Source organism: Leptodactylus fuscus, chromosome 8 (genome assembly GCF_031893055.1).
Source record: "Leptodactylus fuscus isolate aLepFus1 chromosome 8, aLepFus1.hap2, whole genome shotgun sequence".
Taxonomy (NCBI): Eukaryota; Metazoa; Chordata; class Amphibia; order Anura; family Leptodactylidae; genus Leptodactylus; species Leptodactylus fuscus.
This window is the reverse complement of record NC_134272.1, coordinates 90,917,145-90,934,972: the sequence shown is the minus strand read 5'-3', so window position 1 is coordinate 90,934,972 and position 17,828 is coordinate 90,917,145.

Below are 17,828 nucleotides of genomic sequence, written 5' to 3'. Positions count from 1 at the left end.
TCGATCGAGTACTACTCCCTCATCTCTAGTAATAACTGAATATTTTACATGGGACGAGCGACTATGGACATTTCTTACCTCCCACCTTCTGTGTGCGGATGATGTCCGGTATTATTGTGATCTATGATAACCACATGTAGAAAACCTCTACAAATACTCCGGACTCGCCCCTCGGGGATCGCCATTCCTATGTGATCATCTCTTATTGTATCCATGAGATTACTATACAATGAGAATAGCAGATACAAGATAAATCCACCATTGGCCGCCGCTCACCAGATTTGTTATAAATCTTTTGTAGCATTTGCCATTGTTTTAGTTTAATAGACATTTATTCTCCAGACAATCCATGACAAGCTCTAAAGCGACAGAATCACGCAAGGAGCAGCAGTATCAGCCGGGGCAGGGAAGGGGACTATAAAACGTACAAGGTCACCCCAGCACAGACCCTCATCAATGGGGCCACTTTGTCTGATCTCCCACCCTTGACACCAAAGTACAGCATATAATCCAGAGAATAGTCTTCTGTAGATCCACATTAGATGGGGAAATCCAGCGATTGGATTGACTTGCAGAGACTAGCCAGGGCCAGTTTTCATATGCCGCCATCTTGTGTGGTTTTCCAGTGCAGCGGTGTGCAGAGTATACTGAGATGTGATCAAGGAAAGACATCCAGCGAGAGGCGACCTGAGGATGGAAGCAACTTGTGATGTACGAATCAGAGAGGGATGTCAGGAATCATTCGGATGGACAGGTGGAGAATAGTCAAGACATCGGCAGATGGATACAATGTCAGAGTCCAACGAACACATCTCAGTATTCCTCAGCTCGGTGGGACTATTACAGAAGATGAGCAGTGCGAGCGCCATTGTGGTCTAAGAGAAACAGAAAGACAGGACTCCCAGGGAAAGAAGAACAAAAATTGTATCACAAGTAGCAGAAAAACATCACCTGGTCAGGTGGACCTAGATTTCTGTGGTGCTGATGGAAAGAGCAAAATTTGACACAAGCGACAGGAATCGATGCACCATCACATCAGGGATCGATGCACCATCACATCAGGAATCGATGCACCATCACATCAGGAATCGATGCACCATCACATCAGGAATCGCTGCACCATCACATCAGGAATCGATGCACCATCACATCAGGAATCGATGCACCATCACATCAGGAATCGATGCACAATCACATCAGGAATCGATGCACCATCACATCAGGAATCGATGCACCATCACATCAGGAATCGATGCACCATCACATCAGGAATCGATGCACCATCACATCAGGAATCGATGCACCATCACATCAGGAATCGATGCACCATCACATCAGGAATCGATGCACCATCACATCAGGAATCGATGCACCATCACATCAGGAATCGATGCACCATCACATCAGGAATCGATGCACCATCACATCAGGAATCGATGCACCATCACATCAGGCATCGATGCACCATCACATCAGATGGGGTAATGGGGGGGAAGGTGTTCTTGGTGCACCCTGGTCATTTGATAGCCTAAGATGCATCAATGGTTTACTGCAGTTCTGAAATCCAAAGGTGGTCCATCACACTACTAGATGGGGGTCTCTAATAAAATGACCATTCAATGTATAATACACAACCATGCAGAATCCATTGTAAAGGTGAATGCTCATTTCAGTACCTAATTTTGGGGTTCTGGTCCTTGCCTAATGGTTCATATGGACAGGGGTTGTTCAGTTGGGATAACTACTCTAAAGGGTTATTCTCCTCACAGCCCTTCATGGTTGACATAGGAATAGCCTTGTCTTTACCACCTACATGAAGATTCGGAGACAGTCAAATGCGACAGTCTTACGGTTTCTATAACTCCTACAGAGGTAAACCCGAGTTATGGAACCATCTTAGCACGGCAAACCACATTTGGCCAAGATGGGAATACTCGTTTAAGATTAGGAAGCGTCTATGACAACCTTGGTGGAAACCTTAATGGAAGCCACATTGGTGGTCACACAACTTACACATTTTTATCGGTGCCGTTCCAAAAAATGGAAAATATTCGTAAATCATCACAACAGTTTTTCCAATGTTGCACATCAAAAGGTGACTCGAATCACGTCAAGCATTGAAGCCAAATGTTGGATGCGGATCTCAGCTACGACAATAGGCAGTTTGTCAAAGTAACTTGAGCGATGACGGAGGGCAAGGCCGCCTTCACAAATTGGCTCGGGCCCCAGCGCCCCGATCTCCAGAGAGTACACAGGGCTGCAATTATCATTATAGTCCTCACATCTCAATAAGAGTCTCCATCGCGGAATATTTTACCTTTCGTGTTAAAATGACAGAAAACGTCTTTTTTCCTGCTGTCGGACGAAGTTCAGTTCTCATACATTCCTGAAGCAGATGAATAATGTTACATTTCAAAGAGGGACTTGCAGATGTTTCTAATATTCCCTTACTGTTTCCTTGTGTGCCGCGGCGCTGAGAGGGACCAAAGTCATTAACCCTAAGAGACAAACACAATAGTGTCATTTGCTTTTCGGTGTCACGCTGAGTTTCCTGCTATTGATCCGCAAACTATGACTGTCCAGCTGTTGTGAGACTACAACTCCCAGCATACAGTGACAGCCTATGAAGAGTCTACCATTGCATGCTGGGGGGTTTATCTGCTACAACTTGAGAGGTTCGCTCATTTATGACTCTCCTTTATCTTCCAAAACCAAAGAAGACCAAAGAAGAGCATGCAAAAAGATTAGAAACCAAAAATTCACCTCCTCATGGGTGGTCTTACTGGTCTGCATCTCTATTACAATATTACAAGGATATCACCGCTGACATTTGCCTAGTCCTCTTACAGCACCTATCCAAGAGAGAAGGAGCAACTCCCACTCCCCTCCATATTCCATCAAAACCATGCTGGGTTACCAAGTAACTGATGACCAAAGATGGAGTTAGGACTGGTGGGCTACTTAAAGGGAAGCCGTCCTCCTATGCTTTGTCTGTATTTTTCTGGTTCTGATATTCTGCATTTGGATTGCTATTACTGTTGTTCCTGACCTCTGTCTACTCCTGACCCTGACTTCTTGACTTTATTCCCCACCATTTGCTTGCATAGCACTTTAGATACTTTGTCTAGTACTTGTAGCAAAATGTCTGATCCTAATCCTAGCTTCTGCATAGTTCTTTACATACTGCACCTAGTATTTGGAGTGCTACCCCTGATCCCGTGTGCTTGGCCTTATTCCTGGCTATGTTCCTTCATACCACTTGTGGTGCTTCACCTGGATATCATCTCCTCCGTATTCCTGACTATGTTCCTGCACAGCACTTTAGATGCTCCTCTGAATACTTGTCGTGTTCTTTCCAGATCTGATTAAATCCTGACTTTGTTCTTGTTGCATCCCATGGAGTTTTGCATCTTGTCTGCCATCTCCATTCCCGATCTAACCACAATCATGACATCTCTATCTCCCCAATCCTTGCTTATCCTGGGGTGCACAATCTAGGAATCTACCTGCACCAAAGTCCACACATTCTCCAGTACTAGGAGATCCGTAGACTCCCCCCTACCATCCAGCTTGTCCATACTCCAGTACTTGACCGACCACCAACCTTACGAGTCTTCTTCAACAAGACCAGTGAAGGCAAAAACCTGCCTTGTCCCTGTAATGTGTGGACTTGGGAGTTGTACAGCAGATGATAGATTTGGCCCCTGCGGGTTGAGACCACTGGGATCCATCACTAGAAAGGGTTGATACTTAATAATGACCATTTCTCAATGAACCTGAACCTTCTTTGGCGATTTATTCCTCTAAGATGAAAAGTGAATTACACGAAGAGCAGGAGCCACAATATGTCTTACTTCAAGCATTCCAAATATGTTCCATGTTACAGCGCGGATCTCCCTTACATGTCACACTTATTATTATACGGTTACATTGTGGCTCATGAATCTGGCTTTTCCGGCTGGGAACTCGGAGATCTGAGACATTTTTGCTCCCAAATGAAATGAATTAAGAAGTCTCAATCCAATTTGCTCTAACAGGTGTCCTCATTAAAATGTGGCTGGCAGTCACAGCTACTGAAATTAAGGATGAGATTCATTTAATGGGGCGCAGGGGGGGGGGGGGGAGGTTGGACGGTCTCAGGGGTCTGGTCCTAACAGCATCGGAGAGTTCAAGTCTAGGTCATTCGGTCAAGTCCACGTTTTATCAAGAAAGGTGATTACCATGTGAAAGCTGTTTAGTCATCCGTATCAAATGTAATAGACGGGACGGACCCCATAGTGTACATGTTCACATAGTCCAACGCTGTGTCGCAACACTATTTTGATGGGTTATTTTTTATTTTGTTTACATAGTTGTCTTATGAGATCAGCACTTATAGGGGATTGTTGTGTCTGGCACAGATCATGTCCACATGGGCCTCGGGCAGTGTAATATGGGCCCTCCTCCAGTGCCCTGTCCTACTAATTACATGTCTGGGTGGTGTCTGCATGGGCACCTGGGAGGCGTAGTATGGGTCCTCCCCCAATATCTAACCATACTGGATATTATCTAGATGAACCACTGGGTAGCATAGTGTGTCCCCACCTCTAATATCGTGCCCTACTATATACGTGTCTGGATATCATCCACATGGGCCATGGGCAGCATAGTGTAGGCCATCCTCCAGTATCTTTCACTATTATATACATGCCTGTATGATGTCTACATGGGCCCCTGGGCAGCATAGTGTGGGCCCTCGTCTGATGTAGCAATGTAGTATCGGCCACCTTTAATCTCTTGCCCTACTATCTATATGTCCAATGATGTTTTCATGGTCCCCTGTGGGTATAGTATGGACTCTTCTGCAATCGCATGGGCCATCCCATCCAAACTCTTGAACTATTTGCCTCCATTTATAACTTTGTACCATCAATTATAAAACAAGTTTTCCTAAACGAATAGCACAGATGAAAGTGAGAAACATATCTTAAAAAATATATATCTACAAAAAATATGTTTCCTCCTTCACTTATCAGGCGGAGTTACTATGCACATATTCATCTATGGAGAGGGGAGGGGGAGGAGGGAGCTGATGGAAAAGACACTCAAATAACTGCAGCTGCGGCAATCTGCTATACTGTGACTCAGGGAATGGTAATAGAAAGGGAGTTAGACTTAAAGATTCCTGTATGACCAGATGGAGCCTGCACATCCTATAAGTGGTTTCAACCACGTCCAGAATTTTACTGTAGATGAAGGGACGCCATGATGTTGCCCTTTCCTGTAGGTGTGACCAATGACCAGGAACTAGAGATGAGCAAATCAGTTTGGAAGAAACTGGATTTGGCCCAAATTTTCCATAAGTTTTGGGTATATTCCTAGCTGAAAGTTTCAAGGTTTGACATCCACAAACCATTACTATACTCTAGCGTCTCTTCAGACCCCAGAATGTAATAATTAGAGGCCCATAATAAACTCTTGTGCTCACCTTCCCTCACCTCGCCTGGGCATCCATTTGGGTCCACTTTTAACCTCTTCAAGCCACAAGGGTGATGTCACAGTCACCTTTCATGCAAGCATTATGACGTTGGCATGACCCATGTTACTGCAATGAGCCAATTGCGGGCCTCAGCAATCCCCTGAATCCAAGGAGGCCCACCTAGCTGTGTGCCGATCTGGGATTATGACCACCTAGCTGTGTGCCGATCTGGGATTATGACCACCTAGCTGTGTGCTGATCTGGGATTATGACCACCTAGCTGTGTGCTGATCTGGGACTATGACCACCTAGCTGTGTGCTGATCTGGGACTGTGACCACCTAGCTGTGTGCTGATCTGGGACTGTGACCACCTAGCTGTGTGCTGATCTGGGACTGTGACCACCTAGCTGTGTGCCGATCTGGGATTATGACCACCTAGCTGTATGCTGATCTGGGACTATGACCACCTAGCTGTGTGCCGATCTGGGACTATGACCACCTAGCTGTGTGCCGATCTGGGATTATGACCACCTAGCTGTGTGCCTATCGGGGACTATGACCACCTAGCTGTGTGCCGATCTGGGATTATGACCACCTAGCTGTATGCTGATCTGGGACTGTGACCACCTAGCTGTGTGCCGATCTGGGACTATGACCACCTAGCTGTGTGCCCATCTTGGACTAGGACCACCTAGCTGTGTACCCATCTGGGACTATGACCACCTAGCTGTGTGCTGATCTGGGATTATGACCACCTAGCTGTGTGCCCATCTGGGACTATGACCACCTAGCTGTGTGCTGATCTGGGACTATGACCACCTAGCTGTGTGCCCATCGGGGATTATGACCACCTAGCTGTGTGCCGATCTGGGACAATGACCACCTAGCTGTGTGCCGATCTGGGACAATGACCACCTAGCTGTGTGCCGATCTGGGACTAGGACCATATAGCTGTGTGCCCATCTGGGACTATGACCACCTAGCTGTGTGCCCATCTGGGACTATGACCACCTAGCTGTGTGCCCATCTGGGACTATGACCACGTAGCTGTGTGCCCATCTGGGACTATGACCACCTAGCTGTGTGCCCATCTGGAACTAGGACCACGTAGCTGTGTGCCCATCTGGGACTATGACCACCTAGCTGTGTGCCCATCTGGGACTAGGACCATATAGCTGTGTGCCCATCTGGGACTATGACCACCTAGCTGTGTGCCCATCTGGGACTAGGACCACCTAGCTGTGTGCCATTATTTGAATGACAAATCTGTGTGCCCATCTAAGACTGACACTGCCAAACTGTATCCCCATCTCAGAATGTAACCATCAAGCTGGGTGCCATTACTCTTAACCTTTATGACTACTATAGACTGTAACTGCTAAGCTAAGTGCCACTGTTTGTTATCATTTAAGGTGTTTGGGGTTTTTTGACTCTCCCTCAATGACACAGATTAGGGAAATGATCAGTCTGCTCATTCCTTCGTTCCTGTAGAAGATAAGACGCCATCGGTGGTGTCTGCTGAGTGTGAGTATCTATGGAGAAATTGAGAGATATAACTGGTGGATTGGGATTAATTCTATACTGGAAACACTAACGTGTGTGTGTGACATCACCAGTTATCGACGATCAACTGCAGTTCCAGTGATGTCACAGCTTGGAACAAAGTCAGGAATTCTGAGCAGAAGAAACAAATGCGCCGGTATCATCATATTATGAGGGGGGGGTCTTCACTAGACAACCCCACTGTGTTCGCCTAGAAATCATCCAGAGAGAACGAAGAACAAAGAAGTCAATGATTAGTGATGGGTGACCCTCGCCAGATTTGTGAGGTTCACTTGCAATTCTTGGTTGGGGTGAGTTAAAGTCATGATGTTGACATGGTCGAGGTGACCCCCGAAGCCCAGAACGGAGCAGTGACTATAAAGCCACATCACCCAGTTGGACAGATGACAAGTATCTTTGGGTTTTTCCCATCTTCCTCTGGTCTGTGCTTACCATACTATAATGATTCATGGATGGTGAGTTCCAAAATTTTTGCAAATTTGTACGAAGGCTGGCTCTTTACCAGTCACTTTGGCCATCTCTCTCGATACCTACAGTAAGTATTCCTCAGCTCCCGCATCCTGGAATCATTGCTTCTATTGTGCAAGCAGCCGAGCCAGCAAGTCCCCGGTTACATTGCAAGCAGATTTTTACTTTCCTTAAGCTATCAAAAAAAAAAAAAAAAGAATCGAGTGTATTTTGCAATCTTGGATGGACTGCGCCCTTAATTCCATCCATCATAATAGACAGTTTGCAAGGAAACGGATAAGACAAACCCCAAGAAGATGGAAAGAATGTAAAGCGAGGGCTATTCTGCCGCTATTAATGCCTCTGCGGTTTCTCCATTGTGACAATTACAGTCTGTTCTCATGCTTGCCTGCAGGCCACCGAAAATCAAATGCAGCCCTTGTTGCTGGTTAACCAGTCCTCGAAACCAGAGTCACGGTTTAATCTACAGCTGAGAGGAGCCAAAAATAGAAGCAGGGACCTGATGTCTCGCAGAAGGAGAATTTAGACGGGAGAAAAGTTCCTGTTTCCCAAAATCACTTCTATTTTTATAAGTCTCGAAATAAAATAAAAAAAATCACCCCGTCATCGGCAGGAAAGTAGAAGAGTGTGTGCGAGGGTTTCCATGAACATCTTGTGCAGTTATGTAGCGCAGCCCGAATTTCTTTGGTTATGTCTTCACTATCCTAGGAAGATCTCCGGTGCTGTTGAGAATGTCGCGTTGCATTGAGCAAATAGTTTGCAACATTTTATGGTTTTGGCCTTTGCTTGTGCAAAGTTTGATCCAGCGAAGGAAGGTTTAATGTTTGGCTGTAGGAGAGATGAGGGCTCAGGGTATTATTACAAAGCTGGTGTAACAATATACGCTCCTTGGCCCACATTTACCATTGTGATTGTGGTCACTGGTAAGGAACTGGGGACTTATGTGAGGGACTTCATCGGCTCCTCTCCAGCGACCGCTGAGGCCACTCATTGGGCTCAGCAGTCACATGGGGCTCAATGCTTCCAGCAACGAGAACACGACAGTAGAGCTCCGAGGACAGGCGAGAATATTCTTTGTCTTATTGTACACTTCCCCCGGCCTCCACAGTGGTTTGTCCAATTCCTAGACAACCCCTTTAAGTGAACATGGCAGTAGTCTGAGACTGTAAAGAGATTGCAAACAGATATTAGACCACCTGAGACTCCAATAGACAATTCAACTGAGCTGGAGTCCCTGATTATTGCTGTGTCCAATGGAGTGCAACTGCAATGTAAAGCATGGGAGAAAGGGCAGAGAGGATGTGAGAGTTTCTAATGAGAGAGGAGGTGAAGTTCTTGCATCGCCCAGAGGCAGGGACACATCGTACCCCTAGAGGGCGACAGTGAGATATGGCACATTAATGAGAAACTTCTGCTCCAACAAATCCTTAAAACTGCTGAGCTGCAGGAATTCCTGAAAGACACCTAAAGAATGATGTAAGTCAGAGCCCGTAGATGGAGGATGGCGGCGTACTGTGCATGGCCCTGCAGCCGCTTCTATTACTGCAGAGTTGACTTGAGGTTAACATGTCCTACAAGCCATCCGAGTGGAGAGCATCATTTGATGTCTTCACGCTCACATAAGCTCGTCTTCATGGGGTATTTGGCTCCAGTTATCTCCTTGAAGTTGAATATATATTGTGAACAGTTCACAGCTGACCTTCTCCGCTCTCCTGCAGACAAGATGTAATGGAAGATATGTGGAGATGAAGACGAGGAATGGGGGATTTTATGATGACCCTAAAAGACTTGAGTGGATTTCAGAGATGTTCTGTATCACTTATCTCCATGTCTTTATATTAATGTAGGTTACCAGGTCTATCAGTGGCGCCCACTATGGAAAGTTCTTAGTTTTACACATATATACTGAATGGCGACACTTTGTAGAACTCGGAGCCTTCTGTTGCCTTCAGAACCTAAAAATTAATTGTGGCGTACACGGGTATCCGAGGATCCAGAGCGCGCCAAGAAAACCTTCTACACCATTACTCCACCTCCACAAACCTTTAGGGTTGACACCTGCAGGAATGGTTCATTGACCAAATTCTACCAATACTCTCCTAGTAGAAACGTGGCTCCATCTGACCCCGCCATGTTTCCTCAGTGCTGGGTGATACATTCCAAAAAATGGTCATACAATGGTCGTCTGCTGTTACAGTCCAGGAATGGCGAGTTGTGTGTCCAGACATGGTCTTCAGACATCAGAGTTGTACCGTCTGCAGTCTTCTTGAATCGTCTACGCCTGTTCCTTACGTTCTCCTCTGATCCTTTCATCACGAGTTGTTTCCATCCACAGAATTGCCTCTCACTGGAAGTTTTTCCACAATTGCACCATTCTCTATATACTCTACAGTACGCTGCACCAAAAATCCCTCAAGATGGCGGCATATGAAAACCTGGCCCGAGACAGTCTAGCACCAATAACCAGACTTAGCTCCAAGTTGCTGCGATCACTGGATCTTTGCATTGAATATGGATTCTTGGAAAACTAGTCACTGGATTTGATGTTGTGCTCCAGGGTCACCGGTCTAAAGTCCATAAATAAGTGATAGAATAAAAGGCTATCCAGTTAGATAACATTATTCTTTGCATTCTAGTGGGGTTCCATTTGGTTTCTGCTGGTCATCAAGTAGAATTGAGTTATTGCCCAAATAAGATGGTCCATTATCAAGGATCTTGTCCCTTTAATCATGAAGACTTGCTCGGTGTTTGTCTGTAATAACCCAACATATCCTATACTGACAATAGTGAGATGACCCTTGTTATATTGTCACTACTGATACAGTAACAATGTTTCTTTCCCCTTTGGGCTCAATGTCACTCATTCAATTCCTGATCACCCAATAGGTTGGATCATTGACCAGGTATCAATGTTTCCTACCCATGATGACACAGTGACATGACATTTGGCTCCTCGCTGACCTGGTGAGTATAAGGTTTTGTCTCTGATGATCTGATGACCCAAATTTTTATTCTTCAGGATCTGGGTTCAAGGTGTTCTACTGTATGTTTCAAGCTTAGAGGTGAACAGTCAGTTCTTGAAGTTGAAGGTGTTGGAATAAGGAAAAATGAACAAGCGTAAGGATCTAAGTGACTTTGATGAGGTCCAAGCTGTGATGGAGATGACTGGGAGAGATAAACTCCAAAAAGGCAGGTCTTATGGGGTGTCCTGATATCTAGTGGTGGGTGGTAGGACACAGATAGAGGTTGAATGCAAAAGTGGGGCCCAGAGGTATCAGCCATCCTCTGTCATCTATCCGCTCTCGGCTCCGTGCTCCATTATTCTGGCTTGGGCTGATGTCTGCAGCGGGGAAGTGCAATGAGCGCCAAACTGCAGAGTAGGTGGAGTTAGGTGGAAATTAAATTATGTGGGAGGCTCCACTTACCCCCTAATCTATTAAAATGATCCTGGTTCCAACCCTGGGACACATGATGGAAATCAGCCCCATCCCCTGAATAAATACAGGAGATGAAGGAGGAGGCGAAGCAACTCGGGGACTGGTTCCAATCACATGACCTGGGGTCGGAATCAGCCTGATACCCCCAGCTCCTGCATGAAGAAACCGCAGGTCAAAGTAAGTTAAATAGAAGTCTCCGGACTACTCCTTTAAGGACAGGTCATTAATATAGAAGCCATTTAATATACAATGGGTCGTCCTGGTATAACCTGGGTACACAGGGCTCTGTTCCATTTCATTGGTGATTCCGATACATTATCCGATCCATGTCATGGACATTTTTTTGAAACAAATAGCTTTACTGACAGCGAAAAGTCCTGACAACCAAGAGCCCTGACAACTAACAGCTATCTCTTCCAGCGCTCCCTGGCCATCTCCCGTCCGCCCAGCAAAAGCAGCAGAGGAGGTGAATTCTGCCGCACATTCCGAGGATTTTATAACTTTATTTTAATATTACCATCAGGACAAACCTTGTTTGAGAAACCTTTAGAATAGGATCGGAGGCGGCCAATGAAATCAAACACAAATCAGTAAGAATCAAGTTTTAGTCTGAGAATGTGCAAATGATATGTAACAGAGAGCCGGGGCCTTGCTGTAAGTCCGGAGATATTTTAGGATTTTTTACTGGTTTGCTTTCTCAAAAAATATCTGCTGACTTTAAGCCCCAGTATAAGGGTCTTATTCCTGTTTGAGCAGGTTTGTTATTAGTGTCGGCCGTCCAGAGAAAATAAATGCAGCCGCTATTTCAGATACGTATCTGGGGAATCGCAGTGACCTTGTTCTGCAACTTATTAAAAGTCAAGTCCATCAGACAGAAAGCAAAAGCCGAGGAAATCACATTCCAGCGAAGCTGGTACCGAGAAGCGATGTTTAATCAGCCTCCGTGCCGGGGAATTGGCTTCATGTAGAATTAGGTGAGAAAATAAGTTCGCGGCTCAACAGTTTTGGTTGGAGTTCTCGGATAAATACACAGGCGGTTTCTTCTGAGCGCAGAGACGGGGCCGGGCAGCGGCCGCTGCGTTCCGGGTGACAGATACAATGTATCCATTTATTATTACGGCTCCTTTCTGTATATTTTGCATTTGTTTTAGTTATAATGTCGTTTATCCAGACTGGAAGCCAGTTTGTGATAAACCGGGTGCACTAGAAATTTTCCAAAAATTTGGGGTTGTACCAAACCTGAAATTTTGGGGGTGGACCGAACCGTGTTGAATAATCGTGTCTTTCCTTTCATGAGGGATGTCCTAGTTCTGTACATAAATACTGAGCTTAATGGGAATACAGACTTCCTTTCTATGACTGATGTGCGGTGTATGATTCACTTTATTTATCCCCCATGCTTTATACTGCAGCTGTTTCTATACACGATCTACTATTCTCCTCCCACGGGTTCGTCAGGAAGTTGCCTAAGAACCTGCAAAGAACTACATCCATAATACTGAGTTTTATGCAGGATACAGACTTCCTTTCTATGACTGATGTGCTGCATCCACTTTATTTATCCCCCATGCTTTATACTGCAGCTGTTTCTATACACAATCTACTATTCTCCTCCCACAAGTTCACCCCCAAGTTTCCTAAGAACCTGCGAGAAACGCCATCAATTCTTTAAATAACGTGCAGGATATGGACTTCCTTTCTATGACGATGTGCTGCATTCACTGCATTTATCCCCCATGCTTTACACTGCACAAGTCTATTATCCTCTTCTAGGAAGTGCTGTGACATCATAACCTACCAGAAACTCTCTTTCTTTCTATAATCCTGAGTTTTCTGGAGGGAGCCTAGACTTTGTTTCCTGACAGATGTCCCTTTAATTGTCTTGGTAACATGTTACCGCCATAGTGTTACATAACAGACTCCTATACAGCGGTTGTGTAATTACTAATACATTATGCATGGCGATTACATGAAGCGTCCACCTACGTCTGTTTTTCTTCATTTCTATTCTCAGATGATTGTTTTCCTAGTTCAGTATATAACTCATCATCCGCTTTACTGTAACCACTCTTAACCCCTTCCGCTCCAGTCCCTTCTGGATGACTTCATCTTACTGTAGGTCTGGCTTCTGACTACCGATTGGAGCCGTGTGACTGACCCGGCAGGGACGAGCCATGACTCTCCCATCTGACTCTGCCATGACTGTGACGGACGCCTTCATGAATCATTCATTAGAATTTCTGGGAAGTGGCAACAAAATCTTCAGACGTCTCCAAACCGCTGAATTTCTGATACGTTGTATTATTTTTACAAATTAGATGATTTTACTGCACCCTGAAAAAGTCAAGAACTCAGTTTTCATGACCCCGAAGTGAACCTGAGCGTGAGCCTGAGGGGCTTCATTGTAATAAATGACCCCTATACATTAATAAGGAGGGAGGGGGAGGGGGCGCGTCTTCTTTCAGAACCTCCATTAATTAGACAGAGCTGAGAGCAAAGAAAGTCTCCCGTCCCTGGAGGATCAAACACACGTGTATCATGTAGACGGCCAATTCATCGCAGTGGACAGAGTGTAATTTCATAGTTCCCCTGAGGTGGAGCTGTAGAGTGGCAAATGAGTTTTCCTGAAAAGCAGAAGACATCTGTGGGAGCAACCGGTAGCATTTATCTATGTATATACTGTACATACGTGTTACATGTATGATCTGCTGCACAGGGAGCATCACACTGAGGTCAGATGTATACAGATTCCACTGGCTCTTATCAGAAGTGACATCACTGTAGATTGTCTCTATACTGTGACATCACTGTGTGTATTATCTCTGTACTGTGACATCACTGTGTGTATTATCTCTGTACTGTGACATCACTGTGTGTATTATCTCTGTACTGTGACATCACTGTGTGTATTATCCTGTACTGTGACATCACTGTGTGTATTATCCTGTACTGTGACATCACTGTGTGTATTATCTCTGTACTGTGACATCACTGTGTGTATTATCCCTGTACTGTGACATCACTGTGTGTATTATCCTGTACTGTGACATCACTGTGTGTATTATCCTGTACTGTGACATCACTGTGTGTATTATCCCTGTACTGTGACATCACTGTGTGTATTATCTCTGTACTGTGACATCACTGTGTGTATTATCCTGTACTGTGACATCACTGTGTGTATTATCCTGTACTGTGACATCACTGTGTGTATTATCCTGTACTGTGACATCACTGTGTGTATTATCCTGTACTGTGACATCACTGTGTGTATTATCTCTGTACTGTGACATCACTGTGTGTATTATCTCTGTACTGTGACATCACTGTGTGTATTATCTCTGTACTGTGACATCACTGTGTGTATTATCTCTGTACTGTGACATCACTGTGTGTATTATCTCTGTACTGTGACATCACTGTGTGTATTATCTCTGTACTGTGACATCACTGTGTGTATTATCTCTGTACTGTGACATCACTGTGTGTATTATCTCTGTACTGTGACATCACTGTGTGTATTATCTCTATACTGTGACATCACTGTGTGTATTATCCTGTACTGTGACATCACTGTGTGTATTATCTCTGTACTGTGACATCACTGTGTGTATTATCCCTGTACTGTGACATCACTGTGTGTATTATCCTGTACTGTGACATCACTGTGTGTATTATCCTGTACTGTGACATCACTGTGTGTATTATCCCTGTACTGTGACATCACTGTGTGTATTATCTCTGTACTGTGACATCACTGTGTGTATTATCCTGTACTGTGACATCACTGTGTGTATTATCCTGTACTGTGACATCACTGTGTGTATTATCCTGTACTGTGACATCACTGTGTGTATTATCCTGTACTGTGACATCACTGTGTGTATTATCTCTGTACTGTGACATCACTGTGTGTATTATCTCTGTACTGTGACATCACTGTGTGTATTATCTCTGTACTGTGACATCACTGTGTGTATTATCTCTGTACTGTGACATCACTGTGTGTATTATCCTGTACTGTGACATCACTGTGTGTATTATCCTGTACTGTGACATCACTGTGTGTATTATCCTGTACTGTGACATCACTGTGTGTATTATCCTGTACTGTGACATCAATGTGTGTATTATCTCTGTACTGTGACATCACTGTGTGTATTATCCTGTACTGTGACATCACTGTGTGTATTATCCCTGTACTGTGACATCACTGTGTGTATTATCCTGTACTGTGACATCAATGTGTGTATTATCTCTGTACTGTGACATCACTGTGTGTATTATCCTGTACTGTGACATCACTGTGTGTATTATCTCTGTACTGTGACATCACTGTGTGTATTATCTCTGTACTGTGACATCACTGTGTGTATTATCCTGTACTGTGACATCACTGTGTGTATTATCCTGTACTGTGACATCAATGTGTGTATTATCCTGTACTGTGACATCACTGTGTGTATTATCCTGTACTGTGACATCACTGTGTGTATTATCCTGTACTGTGACATCACTGTGTGTATTATCCTGTACTGTGACATCACTGTGTGTATTATCTCTGTACTGTGACATCACTGTGTGTATTATCTCTGTACTGTGACATCACTGTGTGTATTATCTCTGTACTGTGACATCACTGTGTGTATTATCTCTGTACTGTGACATCACTGTGTGTATTATCCTGTACTGTGACATCACTGTGTGTATTATCCTGTACTGTGACATCACTGTGTGTATTATCCTGTACTGTGACATCACTGTGTGTATTATCCTGTACTGTGACATCACTGTGTGTATTATCCTGTACTGTGACATCAATGTGTGTATTATCTCTGTACTGTGACATCACTGTGTGTATTATCCTGTACTGTGACATCACTGTGTGTATTATCCCTGTACTGTGACATCACTGTGTGTATTATCCCTGTACTGTGACATCACTGTGTGTATTATCCCTGTACTGTGACATCACTGTGTGTATTATCCCTGTACTGTGACATCACTGTGTGTATTATCTCTGTACTGTGACATCACTGTGTGTATTATCTCTGTACTGTGACATCACTGTGTGTATTATCTCTGTACTGTGACATCACTGTGTGTATTATCCTGTACTGTGACATCACTGTGTGTATTATCCTGTACTGTGACATCACTGTGTGTATTATCCTGTACTGTGACATCACTGTGTGTATTATCTCTGTACTGTGACATCACTGTGTGTATTATCCCTGTACTGTGACATCACTGTGTGTATTATCTCTGTACTGTGACATCACTGTGTATTATCTCTGTACTGTGACATCACTGTGTGTATTATCCCTGTACTGTGACATCACTGTGTGTATGATCCTGTACTGTGACATCACTGTGTGTATTATCCCTGTACTGTGACATCACTGTGTGTATTATCTCTGTACTGTGACATCACTGTGTGTATTATCCTGTACTGTGACATCACTGTGTGTATTATATTTCCCTGCACATTGGCTCCCCCACATCTTTATTGGTAAGGGGGTGCACTACACTTCTCATTACACTGGGTGTTTGGGGCGCCATTGCAGAGAGAGACAGTAAAGCACAGCTCTCCGCCAGCACTGCGGTCCCTTCACTCTCTGGACTTGTTGAGGCCTCACTGATCTTAAAGTTTAGATAATTTCCTAGCATACCTCATGCCATGAAGATTGGAATACTTCCTTAATGTCCACAGTAAGCACAATAGTCACGCTCAATCCTGGAGTAGCAACCATTGGAGAACTAAGTAACAATATATACCACATAGGGATACATTAAGGATACAATGTGTCACTGTTATCTGAGATCTGGGAATGTGGGAATAAGATGAACCAGACAGGGGATTTGAGGTGCAGAGACAGCAGTGTATGAGGGGGACAGTGCCCTGATGTATCTATATGGTTTGTAGCAGCAACCAGGCCCAGAAGTCAGGGGGGCCAACACATCACCCTCACTATATTACAGTGGGTTACACTTCTTTGTTCTCCTTTCTAATTCCCTTAGATATCTGCCAGTCTGTGCATCATAAATGTATTACCCTTGCCATTTGGTGCACTGGAGAGAGACAGGGGAAGAGATTTTATGATACACAACCTTCCACTGTCAGGAAGGAGAAAACCTTCTAACAACAAAAATAGTGGTTGAACAGCAACATATAGTCAAGGATGGATTCTGCGGGGGAGGCTGTGAAGCAAAACGGGGGGGGGGGGGGGGGCACTAACAAGGAAATGATGGGAAGCTTGTGAGCACAGACATGTTGTAGACAAAAAAAAAGTTATCTTGTTGTTATGGTCAAAGAAGGATTATCAATGCTGCTAAATTGTACAGATGGGATCAGACGGATTCGCCGTGGGGAGAAATTTAGTTACAAGCTCCTCTCTGCCAGAAGACATCAGTATTAGGGGGTGTCCACACTATCATTGGTGTCCGACATCAGTGTCCGTAGCTACTGTCCATTCAAGATTTTAGCAACGGATACTAGCTGTGTCCATTACAATTTTCATTCATTTCAATGGGATTTTATCTGTTGTCCATTTGTGTCCATAAGTGTCTGTGTACAACCATGTCCGTTTTTTCAAGTGGACCAAAAATCCTACATGCAGAACTTTTCTGTCCGTGAACAAGTGTCCATTTTTTTTTTTTTTTTTTTTTTAAAAACATTGAGGTCTATGGACAACGGACAGTAACGGATAACCTGATAACGATATAACTATATAGCCTGATACTGATAACCATCCGTTACTGTCCGTTTGATTGGTGTTCTGTGAGGGTGATCACGTCCTGGTCACTGACTACTTGATCCAGCTCCTCCACATTGCAGTCACTTTACTAACAAGGGAAATCTTCAGTTATGTAACCAGCGGCTCCGGCCGCGACGACTTTA